Genomic DNA, 18,569 nt, shown 5'->3' on the forward strand with positions numbered 1-18,569 from the left:
CTAGCCAGTTAAATAGTCTCGGGGACCTTATGGAATGTAATTTCCGAGAGACGCCCCGAGAGTCCCGACTAGGTTGTGGGAATTGGTAAACACACAGCGCGGGCTGAGTCCCAGAGGCCCCGCAGAGCCTAAGAGAAAGGGCAAGTGAGTGTGGATAACACTGCTATCAAACAACAAGACAGCGCAGTTGGCCAGAAAGGGACTTAAACTCATTACAGCTCGGCGCGGCTGGGCCCACGTATTGGAGTACACTTGCCTACTTATCGCTGTGAAAATTGGGGCCTCTCTGAAGTAGAGTTTGGAAATGTCACTCGGCGAAATGAACTCTTTCGGTGCTTACAGTCTTAACTCTGATCCGGAGGTATATTAAGTGCATTGCTTTGAACTGTGTAGAGCTTATTAGGTTGTGATGTTGTTTAGTGCGATTAGAGAGGCAAATGAAAAACAAGGTTGAGATTAAGTTTGAGGAATTCACAGTGCATTGCCAGCAACGCTGCAATTCCTAATTTATTTTATCTATCAGATCCATTTATCTCCTTAATAACCGATGCAGATGGAGAGAGGAAGATTAAAGGAGTTGCAGAAATAGATCTAAAAAGAAGGAATGGGTGAGCCTTGAGCTAACTGCGCAAAAAAACAGGGCCTTGCAAGTCAATATTAGAAAGGTGATCTTATGCCACGTATACTGTGTGTATGTTTCCGCTCGCCAAACGATTTTCAATTTCCCCAGGTTCAAAGATCACAAAATAAGATTTGAAACCAATTTGGAGTTTCCACCTGTTCTTTAAAAATAGGTCAGAAGCTCTGTGCAAGGCAAAATAAAGCGGGGATATAAAGGCTTGCTGACAACTTTCAGCAGACTTGCATTTCAGAGATGCTTGTACTCTACTAAAAATAGAGAAAACTCCTTTCCTGTGATTAGTGATTAAGAAACTAAAAATTCTATATTTTCTTATCTACAAGTCACGGCTGCAAATGTTAGTATGACAACTATGTCTGAAATTTCATGTGGCACATTGTTGGATGAACAAAAAACAAAAATATAAAGGCCGAACCCACTAATTATTATTTTAACTGCTGAAGACATAATTTGTAGGGATTTAATCAAAGCCTCAATGGAGGGTCTTGGAATTAGTCAAATGTATATTTTTGCTTCTCAGAAGCAGGCTAATGAATAGTTCTGTGAAACTGTCAGTGTTTGGAGTTAGCTATCAATGAGATATGTGATTAGAGATAATCAGAATATGTCCCAGCCCTTTCGCTTTTAAATTGCTCCTGGAGAAACCTTTGCTTTGTGAGACTTATCCAACAAATCAAGAGCACTATTGAGAAGGGGACGGCTTCGCTCCCATCCTGTCAGACACACCAATATTCATACAGTACAGTACAACCTGATTCATCGGTGGATAGAGGCAAGAGGCGAGTGATGAGGAGGAACAACAAAGGTCTTTGGATTGATTTGCTCTTCGTGTATTCTGTACTTAAAATGTGCATTAGCCTTTGATGATACCTTTGAAATGCCAGTAACACTCACTCTACTGTGCCATTCAGTCTTCTTTTTTTTTCATTCCAGAAAACTTTCCTTCAGCACAATGGCATATTCACAGAAAATCATTGCTTTAAAATGAAATGTGAAAGGGCACTGGTGAGGGAAATTATTCGAAATTGAAAGTGAGGTTGAGTGTAAAGGTTGTTTTTTTTAAGTTAACATATGTAATTAATTTTTTTATCATACTTTTGGTATTAATTAATGTACATGTTAAGTGCAAAAATACATGGATGAAGGACATGATGTGTCACACACACACACTCATCCTGATATGTTAATGCTTTCTATAACAATGATATTGCAAACCAAGAAAGAAGTGTTATTCATACCTCTAAATTGCTCATGAACTAGTTGCTTAAAATCTGATTTTGTTTTCTTAATAGAGGTCTTATACTTTATAATAATCAATACAGTACTGCAATCTTTACTACAAGGGCAGCAGTCATGTCTTTCTGTATAATTGCTGCTCGGTTTTAGCGTCTTTTTATAGAATATTAATTGTGAATTAAATATTGTTTCACACAAAAACTTGCAGTGCCAGTAAAAGTACTTTTTCAGCCCTGAGTAGTGCCTGCAGGTAATACTTTGAAGCACCAACGCGGCACGGCCGTCTGTACGTAGTCTACGAGGTGAAACCCAGGACAAGAAAGTCTGCAAGGCACTTGCTGCCGCTCATTTCTGTTACCATTATTATTATTGCACGGTTATTATTACATTGGTTACTGCTGTGAGTGGATGGTAATAATTGACAGTGACTCAGATCAGTATATCAAAAAAAATTTATCAACTAATTTCTCTCATCTTGATTTTGGCACTTGCATAATGCATAATCAATGGCCAAATATTTGTCTTGGCCCTCAGGAAAAAGTACATGCAGGCATGCAATTATTCCAGGTGTGAAAATGACCTTAAATTTGGTTGACATGCAAAGGAAGCAGTGGTGCTCCCTAAATTTGATTTCTGTGATTTGTTTGGGATAGGCGAAACAATGACACCAGCTTAAAAAAAAAGAAAACAGAACTCAGCATTTCTCACTCACAATATTTTTTGTCTCAACATTTAATAAGAACCCTGTCTGACCACCAGTGGCCATCCCATAACTGAAGGGTCATTGTGCTTGACCTTTCCCTCCTCCCCAGAAATAGGATTCTAATTACACTGTGTAAAAGGTGCTGATTGAATCGTTGTATTATACGAAAAAAAACCTGAAAAAAGTCCAGCATCCAACGTAATGTGCTCCAAATAAACTTCAAAGGAGGTCACTGAGAAAGGTTTGGTCATACAAGACACAAGTCTGATTATTATCTTGAAGTTTTAAAATAATATTTGTGGAGATTGAATCTCTCTTACAAAATAAATTTAATGCTCAAAGGTTTTGTGATGGTGTAGAAATGACAACCAGATTTTACTTTTTATACACATTTAACTAGATGCTGATCTTTTCATTTTATTCATCTTATTTGAAACTGTAATTTACCCTATTTTCTGAGTATGATAGCCTCAAGTGCTTAGAAATGGTGGACACCAATCAATCCCACAATGCCTGTCTTTGCCAGGTGATGGGTATTGCTTCTTCTAGTCATGCTAACATGCTCACAATCCAAATTCTAACATGCGAATGTAAGGCAGGTATAATCTGTCCAAATTCAGGGACCGCCTCTTTCGAAGGTCGTGGTCGTACCGGGACAGCCAAACAAAATGATATGGTCTGGTGTACGGCGGGTTTCCTATTTACCATCACCATGTGTGTTCCAGCCTTACCGCTATCGCCTAGCAACGGAGCTGCAGTTGCCCACGGTGCGAAGGTGGGATAGTTTGGCCTGGGAAGAATCGACCCATTGGATCATTTGTATGCTGGGGAATAGAAGGATGCATTTGTCTTCAGCTGTCCCATTTCGAACTCTTGAAATCAGTTTTCAAGAGTTGAATAGGGAGACAGCTTTCATGAAAGTACGCACCAAGCGAAACTATTTGATCTTTGATCCATCCATTCAATAGTAGTTGAGATGTGTCCCTCAGGTACGAGTGTTGAACTGAGCAACCAACATACGCCCCAACAAAATATTGCGAGACAATATTACCATCCATTTCGCAAGCTTGGCATTTTGGATTGTTTCATATTCTGTCTGCCATGGTGTAGTGCTAGTGTCTGGCTGTCAACAGGCTGCTATTAGGCTTGTTGAATGTAAAAACATTGAAAGAGCATCAGGAACGTCCTTGGAGGGGTCTCGTTCAGTGAAACACATCATGATTAGTCTTCATGTTTCCTTTCGATGTTGCTGCTTGATAAATGTCGACCACTCTTCACTGGACAGCTGCTTTGTATCAGGTTAAATAGATCTCTATCCATCTCCTCTTGCTCTTCAGAATGATATATATGTACTTCTTGTACTTGCACACACACTCTCACTGTCACGGCCTCACTTTCTTCCCTCTCCTGGACAAACTTTGTTCCTCCACTGCTGCTGCCATCCCTCTTTGTCACCAGACTCCCCCCTCTCAGGCTCTCTTTATCTCTGCCTCTTCCCATTGTTCTTTATCTTCTCATTCCTCTCCATTGGCTGCGGAGTCTATCTTTTTCTCATGCTGCTCGCTTCTTCCACTTAGTCGCGTTCATTTTTCACCCATTTATTTTTTCCTCAGGTTTGTTTTCTACTCCATATCCGCCGAATATCGATGTTCTCTCTTGACAACAGCAGCATTTAGAGCTGTTATATATTAGCTCAGTCAGCACGGTCACGGAGTTGCTTGTTTAACACACAAGTAACTCTCTGCCATTTGCTGTCACACTGTATGTGCATATAGTTATATCTTATCATGACAATTTTTTTCTGGGGTATAATGAAACCAGTCCCAATGAGTTGCATTTCTATACCAGCAAAGCTATATTTTGTGTAGGCCTTACTGAATACAGTTTCCTTATGTTATCTGATTAGATTGTCAAACGTGCTTTCTCCTCTTTTAAAAAAACAGTTATCCTCTTAATTACATTTGTGAGCAAAATCTACTACAGTAACGACTTTGCCATCAACCTCTGCTGTAGTTTGTATTTAGTGCTAATTAGTTTGTGTTTAGTGCTAATTAGCAAAGAGATATAGCTCGTGTACACTTTGCTGAATACAGTTTCCTTGTGTAGATTGTCAAACATGCTGACTCTCCTCTTGTAAAAATCCCAGCAAATATTTTGTGGTTAGCTTCTTCTTAATTACATTTGTGAGCAAACTCGTACTAAAAACGAATGACATAATTTCCCATCAATTCTGCTGTAGTTTGTGTTGATGTGCAAATTAACAAAGTCTCCATCAATCTATCTATCTATCTATCTATCTATCTATCCATCCATCCATCCAACTATCCATACATCCATTCATTAACTATCTATCTATCTGTCATCTATCTATCTATCCATCCATCCATCCATCCATCCATCTATCATACCTGCTAAACTATAGCATGGTAGCATTGTCATTGTGTGTATTTTAGCATGCTGATGCCAGCATTTAGCTGGTAAGTAGCCTCACAGAGCTGCTCATAGCTGTATAGACATTTGTTATCCTTATTTAACTAATAGTTATAAGGACTTATAACAACCCAACTTTTGGCGGATTGTTCCGTTGTTCATCATGTTCGGAGGTGGCCCAGTTTGGCCTCCGTCATTGGTCTTTGAGAATTAGTGACATTGATGAGCCGTGATCTAAAACAGACGAAAGTTTTACACATCGCCCACCTCTACACACAGCAACTAATCTCTGGGTGACACAAGTTTTTCAAGGCCATACCTCTTGAAAGGCACTTTTTCGAAGAAGTAGGAGGGTGCAATAGATCATTTTGTGTCCTGTCCAGTGTAATTTGTCTTGACCTGTCTTGTAACATTAGATGGGTACTGTTCCCCGCTGAGACCTGGATTCTTTGGGTTTTGTCATTTTCGCTGCCTTGTCCTCTTTGTCGAAGTGTCCTTGTACTTTGTGATTACCAACCTGACATCAATAACGTAACTTTGCAAGCATTTCAAAGTGTCAGGGGTTCTGAATGAGTATTTATTTAATTGCTATATCCATTATATGATCGTTTAACAATGAATTCAGAGGAACAAAAGCAGTAAAGGAGAGATGAAAAAGATTATGAAATGGCAGGACATAAATCTTTTTCAAAGTTATGAGAGATAGATTCAAATTATTTACAATCAAATATATGCTAATCAAATATGCTGTAACAACCTATTTTGTAAGAGTTTTATTTCAAGTTAATATGCCCCCCATCAGTTTCTCTCAATCAATTATCAAACATACTGCCTTTTTTGTGTCCTGTCGCCATTTGGCCCAACCATTGTTTGCTGAATTTCTTTTTATGAAGGACAATGACCAAAAGCTGTAGCCACGCGACCTTTCATTAGCCGTTCCTTTATTTTACAACTATCGTATTTTGTAAAACTGTTTACACAGTCTTTGTTTTGTAGAGGAATTATTTTTAAAAGTCACTCTACGGGAGCCAGTCTTTTTGGACAAAGAACCTGAATAAAAACCTCAAATTGAGCAGGTCACATTCTTTGCTCATTCAAGCAGGAGCTTGTGAAATATCAAATTGAATTTTGTTTTCCTCAGTCTATTTTTCAGGATTACAATGACATCACAAGTCTTAAAGTGTGATAATTTACACCTCTGCAGTTGTTGGGTGACTCTGCAGTGGCTCCTCTGCCAGTCGACTCACCTTATTTCAAAAACCTGCCAAACTGGCTGAAGAGTCGGGTGGCTGTGTTGAATATTTAATGGGCAACAATGTTTTCCTCCATGTTTTATCACAGACCACAGTTAAGCCATTTTTTTGTGTGTGTGAGCCACAATATGCTGCCGAGGAGATAGAAAGAGAGAAAAAAAAAAAGGAAAAGATCTGTCGTGTGACTTCTTAAACGTTGTCAGATATCAAATGCGGTTTGACAGTCCACTGGTCCACGTCATGAATTTGCCACATTCATGATGTGTTGCCATTACATTACCTGTCTTTTGTGAAACCAGAGACCATGCGTATTCACTGCGGTGTCAGCGTTTACATTCCGCTGCACAGACGGGAGTGGAAAAGCAGAACTGAGTGAAACAGTCTCTGTAGACTCGTGTCGTTCGTCCACGTAGGACTGTACATCATCAGGTGGAAATGAAACTATCACTGGACTGTAGAGTTGGAGATGGTTTACAACATATTCCAAGTGATTCATCCTTTGCCGCAGCATTTGCAGCTCTATTCCTAGCGATTGTTTTATCCTTCTGACTAACAAACAATCTCCATATTAGATCAAATCATGTAGTGCCCGGCCTTCTGTGACAGAAAATCTGATTAGATTGCCCTTTGTATACTTTACTACAAATGTAGACGTGCGGTGTCAACAAACATTAACAAGGTTATGCCGGAGCAAAGTGTCTGACTGCTGATCGGATCAGATTGGCGAAGTGAAGCGCAGAAAGAGGTTGGATGTGGAAATCCTCCGAGGGGTCGATACGCGAGCCCCTAAATTACCTCAATGGTTCTCACTTTTGAAATTGAATAGGCTCACTGAATGATTTAAGGGCTGGCTTTATGGGAATAATGGCGAGGGAGTGCGGTAACAGTGTGCACAGTGTAACAAGCTCAAAACAATAAACAGACGCAGAGAAAGCATAATGGCAGGGCTTATAAATGATACCCACGCATGGGACATGTGAATAGGCATAAAAGGGCGCAATGTTTTGCGTATCCAAGCAGCGAAACACATGTACTAAATCTCAGGAATGGGTGTTCACACATAAACCGTGTTGTGCATTTGGATCTGCGGTCATTTATGGATCATACTGGTATAGTAGCGGGCCATCAGTCTTGCGGCATGCTGCGCACATACACTCCTTCAGCTTCGCCTTCAGATATTGAAGGAGGCAAAATGCATATGACCCAGCAAACTAAAGGACATTAGCTTCCAAAACGATCCGTATTATTTTCTATCGTTGTGCCCCCCGTTATTTGAACAACATAGATAGATAGATAGATAGATAGATACTTTATTCATCCCAAGCTGGGAAATTCTGGACACATCGTTCTGTCAGTGCCTTCCAATACTGTTAAAGATGAAACTTAATAGTTTTCTAATGTGCTGCTGCTATGGTTAAGGTGTGGTTATGTTTACACAACTATTTGTTTAAAGGTTGAAGAAGATTGGTCTGGAGAAACCAACGTCGGTGGGGATGGAGGAATCGCAGAGTTAGGTGATCGTTCTCTGCAAAGGTTCGTCACTGCCGGCAACCCCTTTGACATACACATTGATCATAGAAATTAACTTTTTTTGACCCTTTTGTGAGGAAAATAGTTGATATGCATCAAGCAAACAAGTCAGTCAAAGCCTAAATCCAAAGGTTGTGTTGCAGCGTATCTTGCTTTTTAAGTTCATTGCCTCTGCCAAGGGGATTATGTTTTTGTCATGTTTATTTATTTGTTCGTTTGTTTGTGTGTTTGTCACCAGGATTATGCAAAATCTACAGAACAGACTTCCACAATCTTCGGAAGTATGGGACATGGGCCAACTTCCAAGAGAGAACCCATGATGTTTTGGTGTGGATCCAGACAAAGGTGTGAATCCAGGAAAAAAAATATAACACTTTCTTTGACATTGCAGGGTAGTTGTTGGTTTGTTTTTTTACATTTTGGCCTTTTTCACAGGAAATCATTCCAAAAAAATATTATGGCATATTTATAGGTCTGATATCTATGAGTGTGTGCAATTTGGTGCGGCTTTAAGGGGACTGTTGGGCCTTGGCGGAGGTGTAAGCTCGACTGAGTGCCATTTTAGTTGTCAGTGTTGCATTAGAACCATGGATCCTTTATGTTTCCTAAATGTCTCACTTTATTAGTTGTTTTCCTCTCAAATCTTCATGGATATGTGGTGATGTGGTTGATCTTAGGTCTTTTGTTCACAGAGTTGCCAGTGCTTTCCCCTCTGCTCCCGGAGCATCTTCATCACCGAGGGCGTGGCACAAGCATCGCTCACCCAGACGGCGGCAGATGAATGGGCGCTGTGCGTCTGGAGGTTCGTCAAGCAGTGTAAGGTAATCCCACTCTCTTGACCTCTGTCCGTCTGTCTGTCCTGCCATTGACCTGCCGTTAATGTGAAGACACAGAGATGTTAGACGTCGTCCTCCCTGCTATTCGCCTTCCATAATTCACGCTCAGCTTAAAGTTGGCAATGGGCTCTAGGGTCCAAAAAAAGGCAATTTGACATTTACAATGGTTTTCATTAATGTCTTTCTTTTTCAAAAGCCCATTCTTCATCTTGTTTCTCATCATTCATTCACACCTTCCCGTCTTCAACTCTCATACCACAAAAACCCATAATCAAGGTTTTTTGTAGTTCTTTTCATTTTTACACATTACTTATACTTTCCAGAAAAAAACGCTGCTTTATTCACATCGACCACTTTATGTTTTTCTCCTCTTGCACTTTTCCATTTTGTCTTTCAAACCACTTTCCTCTTCTTTTGTGAGTTTTTTTTTCTTTTCTTTTTGCTCTCCGTCTCCACTGAAGGGTACATGAATAGACCAAGTGGCAGCTGCATTTTTGACAGGACTAAGAGGGCTGATATTTTACCTTGAACAAGGGCCACAGCTGCATTATACATCAATTTACAGACTGACACCAAACTGTGTAAATCATGTATGTATTACTTCTGTTTCACTCAAGATCAACATTCACCGCACACACGCCGGTTTGCCGCCGCTTTTATCGCCCCACCGTTGCCGTGTGTGCACAAAGTGTCACGCTCGACCACAGAGGGAATCAAACCACTAACCCCGCTAGTGTCGCTGTCATGCTTTACCAACTGAGCCACACAGGGCTTTCAACCAGCATTGGGATTATTTAAAAATATTCCGCAGCACACGGCCCAGCGCTGGCATGAATTCCTCGTCGAGCACTTTCCCCCCCGTTTTTTCACGCACCCTTCCTGTGTGAAGCCGCCATACGCCATCACGGCACAGTCAAGGGGAAATGCTAAACACATTGATTATTCAGGAGTGGTATGTAGTCGGCAGGACATTTTTCACTTCACAGGGCTACTGTGAGAAGTTCCGATTCGGGTGAGAAGGGATGATTTTCAGGCGTGCACCGTGAAAAAATACAGTGTGCTTACAGACACGCAGACACACACACACACTCACACAAATATGCCAAAATGAAAGCCTGAATAATAAACACAGACTTGGTAAATCCTGAAGAAAGAATTGGAGGGTGTCATCTCCGTTCGTAGAACTAGAATAATGATATATAATCAGTGCTATTCAAGCACTCAGCCGAGTATTTTAAAGGGGCACTCTACCAATTTTTCTTTTCCTCATCAAGTTCAGTTTACCAGTCACCTGAGGTACATCACTATGCCGCCTCATGTCTTATGTTGTGCTAGCTTTGGCTTCACAAGTGTTATGACAGATTAATAGATGTTTAAAAAAGAAAAAAAAAAAAGTAACCCTGATGTTGTCATCACGGGTAATGTTATGGAGTTGCAAAAGGGTCGGGAGCTGTTTTAGGCACTTGCTTTTTGCTCTATCGCCATAGGGGAATCACTCATTGGCATCATGCAATACACAGCCCCTTACTCTAACATCATTTACTCTAACAGCAACACACACACACACACACAGAGGTGGTGTGGATATGGTAGTCAGAATTGCCAGCGCTGGTAGTGAGAGTTATTTGAGCCTGAACGCCTGCACAGGACAAGTCTGCCATCTACTGGGCAACAGAGGAGGGAGATGCTCCACCTCTGCTGTGAGACACGTCGCCACTGTATGTTGATGCAGATATTCATCTCCGTCCTGCTTAGTGTGATTTTGAAGCCACCATTGTGTTTTCAATGTAGTTCACTACGTTCACTAATTTTAGATTGAGTCCTCGTCTTAGTCCTCAGGGAAGACGTTTTAGTCCTATTTTAGTCAAAGGAAAACAAAAACACTTATTCTAGGCTGCGTATTTTAGTCTGTGGCTACAATCGCACATTTCCCCCTCTTCTCTCAACTCCTGTTGCGACGTAATGTCTTGTGAGAACGATATGAACGTCTTTTTTTTCAAATTTTTATCATGGCTACAGCAGTGTTTACAGCTTATGAGGAAAACCTCTGAGTAAGGGGCGTGACATTCCAGACACAAACTCTAAGCAGTTGACCAATTACAAAAGGCAGACCCATAGAGTATTTCAGATAGGTGGTGGGGAAAAAAGGGGCCACAGCGATGTATAGTATTTGACAATTAATAACATATTTTGAACATTACAGGATGTAAAGTTATTCTAGTAGACCCCCAAATTAAATTCGTGAAGATGTAAATGACCAAACTCTGGGCACTTTAAGGGAAAAAAGATGAACTAACTACAACTTGACACTTGTTATCTCACATATTCTCCTCCTCCCTGTATATCCTCTCGTAACTCCTTTACTGTCACTTTTGGGGGATTTAGGATGGATCAATGTGGAATGGGTAGACATCCACCGGGAAATATTATTTCATGTTCTCCCTCAATCGCTTCGCATCTCTGCATTAATTTGACCACCTACAGTAGCACAACCCTCACAAGTGTGCTGTGGAAAGAATGAAAAATCGATTAGAATTATTCTACGTGGTTGTCCTTTTTGTAAATTTTCTCGGCCCATTGCTGCTAATTCCACTCGTGATGGATTACTTTAGGGGGAAAAAAAGTAAATCTCATTTCAATTACTAATTTGACCCGCAGCAGCTTCCAGCACACTTAAATATGTATGAATGTCACACACACACACAGTAACTAATCACAGTGAGCCCGCGAGCGAAACTGTGGATTAAAGAAGAATGTATATGTGGTATAACTCCCATGTAGTTTTTTCTTAATCCTTACATATCCAACGTTTGCACAATTGCAGGGATTTGTGCGAAATTGTGTATCGCAGACGAGATGAAATGCAAGATAAACTTTCTTTGTTTCTCTCTGTTTCTCTTTCTCTTGTGTTGCAGCGCCTCTTTCATCAAAAGTCAATCTCCTACACGCTTGTGTCGCACGTATCTGTGTATCTCCACGTCTGTGCGGTTATCTCCCCTCGCAGCCCGAGCTCAAGATATACAGTAAGAAACTTCATCTTTTCTGTTTCATCCCACACAGAGGTTCCTGCACTGTGTCACCACTGCGCTCAAGGGGGGGGGGGGGGGGGGTCTGTGACTCGATAAGTCCGGGTAACATCAAGGGGAGAGCGATGTTTTATTCATCGGCACAAATCTCCTGAATTCGCTCAAATCAAATTCGCCCGCTTTTTTTGTTCCTTTAGAGAGATTGAGCTTGAGGTTTGACACGTAGAGAAATGATTGGATTTCTAATAAAGGAGGGAGGGGAGAGACTTATGAATGCAGGAGATGAAAATGCATTTTGGGGGGAGTTTAATTTTGATCGATGCAATTCAAACAATGTAAGATTTCGTCATTTGTTGGCTGAACTGGTTTATTTTCTGTTTCCACACATTTTTTGATTTTAGTGAAAAAAAAATTTATTTTTTCACACAGAATCTCGCCGAGTGTTATATCTCTCTGTTTCACTATTTCACACAATCCATTCCAGCGTTTTCTCTCCATAAGTCAGCCTCTCACACGTTCGGGTGACCTCGGCACCCTGCTGAGTCACTTGTTTTTGTTGCGATTCTTTCATCCTGTGTGTTTCTCTCTCGTGGCTCTCTCTCCTTTTATTTTCATTTTTCATCCCTCCTCTCTCCCACTCTGATCTCCCGCTGTCAAAGAAATTCAAATACTTTTTTTTGGAGCGGCGCACACACACGGAGGTCAGATGTGAGTTTGCTTATCTTTCCGATTGGACAATGCTGTCATCGCCGTTAAAGGTCTCATCTCGCGGTCAGTGTTGAATGAACCCGAGCCGAGCCCTGCAGGAATTAAAAAACGATTGGGAGTGAATTTTTTATTAAACACGTTTTAGTTTGTTTTTTCTGTCTCATCTGCTCAAACTTTTTTTGGTGTGTCTAATTTCTTTTGTTCTCGTTTTATCTTCCGTCTTGCGTCACTGCGTTTCATCAGCTGAAGTAAATTAAACTCATTCTCCAGACTCACTCCACGAATCACAGCAGAGACTTTGAGTGTCAGCTGGGCTCACACTAAGATCCAGCTGTTGAATCCTGAAGCTGCCCCCCACCAATGGCTGGAGCCGTACAACGTAGACTCCTTTTTAGATTTGGAAAATTGTATTTATTTCTGATTTCTGGTCAATATGTTGACTCCGGGCGGATTTAACCTTCATCACTTCGTCACCATTCAAGATCTGACGTGACAACCTTTTCCTCCACTTCATATAGCTGATTTCCTTGTTTTAGACCAAGGGTGCTGTGAGGAGATACTTGTTTCCTCAAAATAGATTTGAGTTGGAAACGGGTTGAGTTTTTTCTCACCAACTCGCAGCCTTTTAACTTCCCAGTTTCATCAGACTTCAGGACTCATTAAAACTAATTGAGATGCATCTTTTTTTATAATCATCTTTTATTTTTCCAGTGCAGTTATCTCCTACAGCTACCTGCCCACGTGCCTCCCTGTGCTATACCCACTCAAAGGTTACACAAAGGCGTTCGCACTCTCTTTTTAATTATCGCCCATTGCAGTGCTGAGGCGAAGCGAGATTCAGATTCACGACGCATCGCTGCTGATCTGGTGTAGTGTGTTTATTTCATAAAGACAACATAACAATCATGTTGCATTAATAAAAGGTGGATGTTGTGGTATATTCATCCACACACAAGCTGTTTTTCAGACTTGAACTCCGGATTTCTTACAGAGTTTGTCTTTCAGGCGAGGAGTGGCGCCCTGGGCATATCGACCACTCGCTCGTTTTTGTCACATTTTCTGTAAAATTTGACTTCCCTTGCAGGAAACTGTCGGGAGCAACGTTTGCAGACATTTGCATGCTCATATTCATCCCCCCTGGAAAAGTTCAGGAAAATGTCCGGACTTCTGTGCACATCTGAAAGCAGCTCTATATTTGCTCCAACTACAAAGATAGAAGATTAAACCTTACGATTCTTTTCCTGTTTCTGTCTTCTAATCTGTTCGTGATCACACATCATTATGTAAAGTCCATGTCCAAGTATCAGTGCTCGTAAATGCTGTTGATCAGCTGCGCCACTTGTCCCTCCGCCTGCAGTGAGGCCTTTAAGGCTGCCGAGCATCCACTGGCATTTTTCCAAAGTGCGCCTCTAAGTGGAGGTGTCCTTGTTAATCTAATAGGCGCTGCAGTCCATCAGTCTGTGGCGTGTCACATCTGTTAGACCTCAGCGTGGCTCAGCACTGACTTCGTTTGGACTCCACCGTGTCTTCTGACGCAGTGTTGACGGTAACAACAAGGTGATTGCCTCAGATAAGCTGCTGACACCTCTCAGAATACCCGCTACTCCGCAGCTGCCCGCTGCCTTTTCGTCCTTGGCTGAGGCTTTCTGTCTGTTTGGTTTCACTCATGGAGCCTGACGGTAACTATCAAGCATCTTTTCAGGTGTCTGACAAAAAAAACACGACAGTTAGGATGCAGCTTTTTGTAAATCCTCATTAGAAACTCTACAGCTACTGCTGGATGTAGGTGCTAGTTGATAAAGTGCAGCAAGCAAGCAAAGGCTCTGATAATTCATGAGCAACATAAAAAGACGGAGAGAGAGAACTTGTTGTCATAAGAAAAAGTCTGTTGTCGTCATATGAGAAACAAGGACATTTTCTTGGTGTAACACAATAGAGTGATATTGTTCTTGTTTGAGTAATTTGGTATTAAGTTACAACAAAAAATAGAGTTTTTGTTATTTGGTGCAAAATAAAAAGAAGAGTTATGAATGGTTTTGCAAGAAACCAAGCTAAGAGTTGTTTGGGGGGGTTGCAATTTGCAAGACGCTTCCTAAAACCAGAAAAGTATGACCTGGGTCATGTAGTAGAAGTGAGAACGCCAATGTCTGCAAATGATGCTGACAATCTAAAGCTGCGTTCGTCGTATGTGAGCGTCAAACTCTGCACCCACTTTTCCAGACATTTCCTGGACAGTTCCTATCTGAAAACAGCTCAAGTCTCACACTGGTGCACATGGATGAAGTCACACCGCCTTGTCTGTGTCAGCTGACCGAATCCATCAGACCGTTGTCATTCATATTCATTCGGACATGTTGACGATTTGTTTGTTCATGGGGCCTGCTTCAGGGCAGACAGATTAAACTCATAATTGCGCCATTAAAGCGACGTGTGCAGCTCTTAAGTGTGATGATATTATTTTTTAGAAACTTCCTACATATTTAATGGTGTGTGTGCTGCTCTGATTAAGTATCTCATTTGATCGGAAGATGACATTGTGTAACTGGACTGACCTTCTGCTACCTGAAATATAGTAGTTCAGTGTAAACACGGTTAAGAAACTCATATGTTGGAAAATGATTGTCAAAACCATACTTTCAAGCTGCGAACTTGATGTCCCCTGAGTGTTAATCACACAAACCTTTCTCACTGGGATGCTTTTAATGCACGTCAAAGTCTCTAGATCTGTGTCAAACATTGGAAAAAATGTCAGCTTTAATTTTAAACCTGCATTAACTGATGTTTTTGGCCACAGTACATTTACGTCACTTAAAAAGGTTGATATGGCTAATGTGTTGGCACACAGTTTCACTATTTTTCAATTAAGTATTCATATTATTGGTCCCCCCCACCTGCCCCTGCTACAGCTGCTGAACGTTCCCTATCCTCACCTACTAACTTTGCCTGTCTGCCATGAATCGGTTTATCAGAGCTTTTGCGGTGCAAACATCTCCCCTGCTGCAGCCAAAAACAACACTATGAGGTTTGTGAGCGTGAAGCCGCATCTCTATTGTCCTCTGCCTCTCTCGCAGACACGGGAACACCGCGGTCCCGACGGAAATGGCTTCATTATGCCTCCGACTGGCTGCGGGTCTCGCTGGCAGAGTTTTGGAGCGGAAACAATCGTTTGCACCGAGCACAGCTGGTGCCAAAGCTGCCTCTGTCTGTCCCAGTCTGGGTAAACACGGCAGCTATCAACACACACTATCCCGCGCTGACGACTCTCTGCTGCTGTTTGTCGCCACGGCTGCGAATGTGCACATCTGCACTGGCATTCCTTCACCCACAGCATCTGTTTGCCTCTGTCTAAATCTGCCGTGGTGATTCGTCAGTTTCTCTGTGATCGCTCCTTCATTTACTTTGCTCTTTGGTTTAAGATGTTGTCTCTGAAACAGTCCTTCTTTCTTGTCTCTCTTTTATTGCTGCAAGACTCGTAACTCATTCCTGTACTACTTCCCTTTGAAAAACAATCCACCTTTTCTTTTTTTTTTCTTTTTTCTCATGCGCATGGAAAAAGGTAGATGGCAAGCCCCAGAAGGTCACAGTGCATTAACCACACTGATAAACCCATTACACTGCAATGGAATGGGATCCAAACGAAAGAGAGAGGGTGTTGAGGGATGGGGATACAGAAAGGAGAGCGGCGTGGTAGACTGAGGAGGGAGAGATGAAGCACAGTGGCAGGTTGGGTAAAAGTCTCGTTGATACACACTCACTGTGTGCGCCTTTAAGCCCTCCGTCAATTCATTCCCTTTTTTCCAGCAGTATTCATTAAGGAGAGGATCTGCCATCTTCTGCCAGGGCATTGCATCACTCTCTGCTCCTGCATGGCTCCTCTCTCCCAGCACTCGCCTCATTGTGGTGCCAATTACAACACTGCAGTGCCGTTTGGGGCCATAAATATCCACAACGGGTCCCCAACCTGAAGTGCTCCTGTGAGGAAAGACAGGAAGCAGAGGAGTGGAAAGTAGGAAGGGAATATAGGACGGGGTAGCAGCTGAATAGCAGTTTTAAATCAGATCACAGAGTGAACCAACATACTTACATTCTATCCTTTTAACTCATCATATTATCTTTTGCAGTCTTTTTCTTTTTTTATAGATCTTACCCTTTGTTCTTGTGTGGCTTTCCATTGCATTGATAGTAAAAAAATCTGACTCCTTTAGTTTTTAATGTGCTATATATTTGTACAGTACAAATCACATGCACCCAGCCACACGTGTCTGCCGACTCCACCATTAGGGGCAACTTAGGGTGAAGTGTCTTACCCATTAGTGCAAGTGGATGACCCTCTCTCTTTTGAATAATGCTGTATTATTTTATTGGTCTTTCACGTTAAATTATGTTTTATTTTATTTTAATTTCATATTTATTTGGGGGGATTTTTGTCAACGATTTTGAATATTTTGTAGTTTTTTATCTTTGTGAACCACTTTTTATGTTGTATTTTGGAAGGTGACCTATAGATAAACTTTATTATTATTGGTATCCAAATGTCCAAAAAATAAGATATTGTAAGGCCACAGTATAGCAATACATAAACATTTCATTTTGTATCAAGTCATAAAAATAGTTAATATATACTATATACACGAATATATACTAATAGTTGGTAAAACAAAACATGTTTATTTATTTTATCCGTTATTATTACCATTACTGTTTGTTTGATGTAATGTGTACTAGTATTTCATTTGAAATTGTGTATATTTCACGTATTTAATTTTACATAATGTATTATATTATTTTATTATTATTTATTATTCAAAAAATGAAATAAAATATAGTATAGAAAATGCCATTATATATAAAAGCTTAAAAATATCACAAAATACGAAATGGTACATCAAGGCATAAAAAATTGAAAATGTGTTTGTTTAGTAAGAACATAAAACTTAATAGTTTTGTAAGACATAAATGGGTCAAAATTAACCTTCAAAAATACACAGTATATTTCGGCCTAAAACTGTCCAAAATATCATAGTATATATAGTAAGGCTGTTAATGTCTATCCCTGCACAGGACTAGTGTGAATACTTTGGAACGTTTGTTTGAGCTTCATCTAGTTTTGTTTGGATTCTTGTATAAGTTCTTGTTTTACTTTGAAGTTTCTTGTCTTGTGTGTCAAACACTTGCTTTACTTTCCTTCTTCGTTTGGTTTCCTGATTCTGTGATTGTCTGCACCTGCCCTGGTGAGTCTCACCTCTGTTCAATCATCACTTCCTCCTTTGTCAGTCCAGTGTGTGTGTGTATGTTCACTTCTGCTCAGTTTAGTGTTGTTCACTTCACCTGTTTTGTTCCTGCTTTTTCCCTGGTTCTTGAGTTCTGCTGGCCAGGAGATTTTTCACCGCTAACAACAGTGACAGTAAGCCTTCTTTCTTGCTCTGTCTGCTTTGTCCAACATCACTGTGACCATTATAGTAAGGCTTGTATTTCTCTAAGGTCAGAAAATGTGAAAGTATAGCAAAGAATAACATGTTAGAAAATAATGAGGAAATAATAAATTATAATATAGTATGTCATGAACCTGTCAAAATTGTTGCAAGGGATGACAAATGTCTGAGAATCTAATAGAATACTCAAGTAGGGGCATGGCATAATGAAGTAAGGCCTAAAAACGGCATAGTATAGTATGGCATGAAATTTTTTTTTTAAAACGGCATAGTATACTATGGCATAAAAGCAGCATAAAACAACATAGTATAGTATGGCATCAAAACTGGAAAAAAACGACATAGTATAATATGGCATCAAAACTGAAAAAAACAACATTGTTTATTATTTAATAAAAGCAGCATAAAACGACATAGTACAGCAAGGCATGAGACGGCATAGTGTAGTAAGGCCTAAAAACAGCCTAAAATGGCCTAGTATAGTATGGCATCAAAAATGAAAAAAACGACATAGTATAGTATGGCAAAAATTGTGAAAAAATGACATTGTTTATTATGTAATAAAAGCATCATAAAACGACATAGTACAGCAGGGCATGAGACGGCATAGTGTAGTAAGGCCTAAAAACAGCCTAAAATGGCATAGTATAGTATGGCATCAAAACTGAAAAAAACGACATAGTATAGTATGGCATAAAAGCAGGATAAAACGACATAGTACAGCAAGGCATGAGATGGCATAGTGTAGTAAGGCCTAAAAACAGCCTAAAACGGC

At 40.5% G+C, this 18,569-nt stretch overlaps 1 long non-coding RNA gene across 4 annotated transcripts in view; it reads left to right on the plus strand.

Moving 5' to 3' along the window:
• LOC124850827 overlaps positions 1-18,569 on the plus strand; it is a 221,612-nt gene that overhangs the window by 168,747 nt on the left and 34,296 nt on the right. For 3 of the 4 annotated variants that reach the window (XR_007031772.1, XR_007031771.1, XR_007031773.1), the window contains 4 exons: positions 7,716-7,795; positions 8,031-8,137; positions 8,485-8,613; positions 11,544-11,651. This is a non-coding gene — a long non-coding RNA (uncharacterized LOC124850827). The remainder of the gene's footprint in view (positions 1-7,715; positions 7,796-8,030; positions 8,138-8,484; positions 8,614-11,543; positions 11,652-18,569) is intronic. The other variant, XR_007031774.1, reaches the window with a different exon arrangement.

This window comes from Scophthalmus maximus, chromosome 12 (genome assembly GCF_022379125.1).
Source record: "Scophthalmus maximus strain ysfricsl-2021 chromosome 12, ASM2237912v1, whole genome shotgun sequence".
NCBI classification, from domain to species: domain Eukaryota; kingdom Metazoa; phylum Chordata; class Actinopteri; order Pleuronectiformes; family Scophthalmidae; genus Scophthalmus; species Scophthalmus maximus.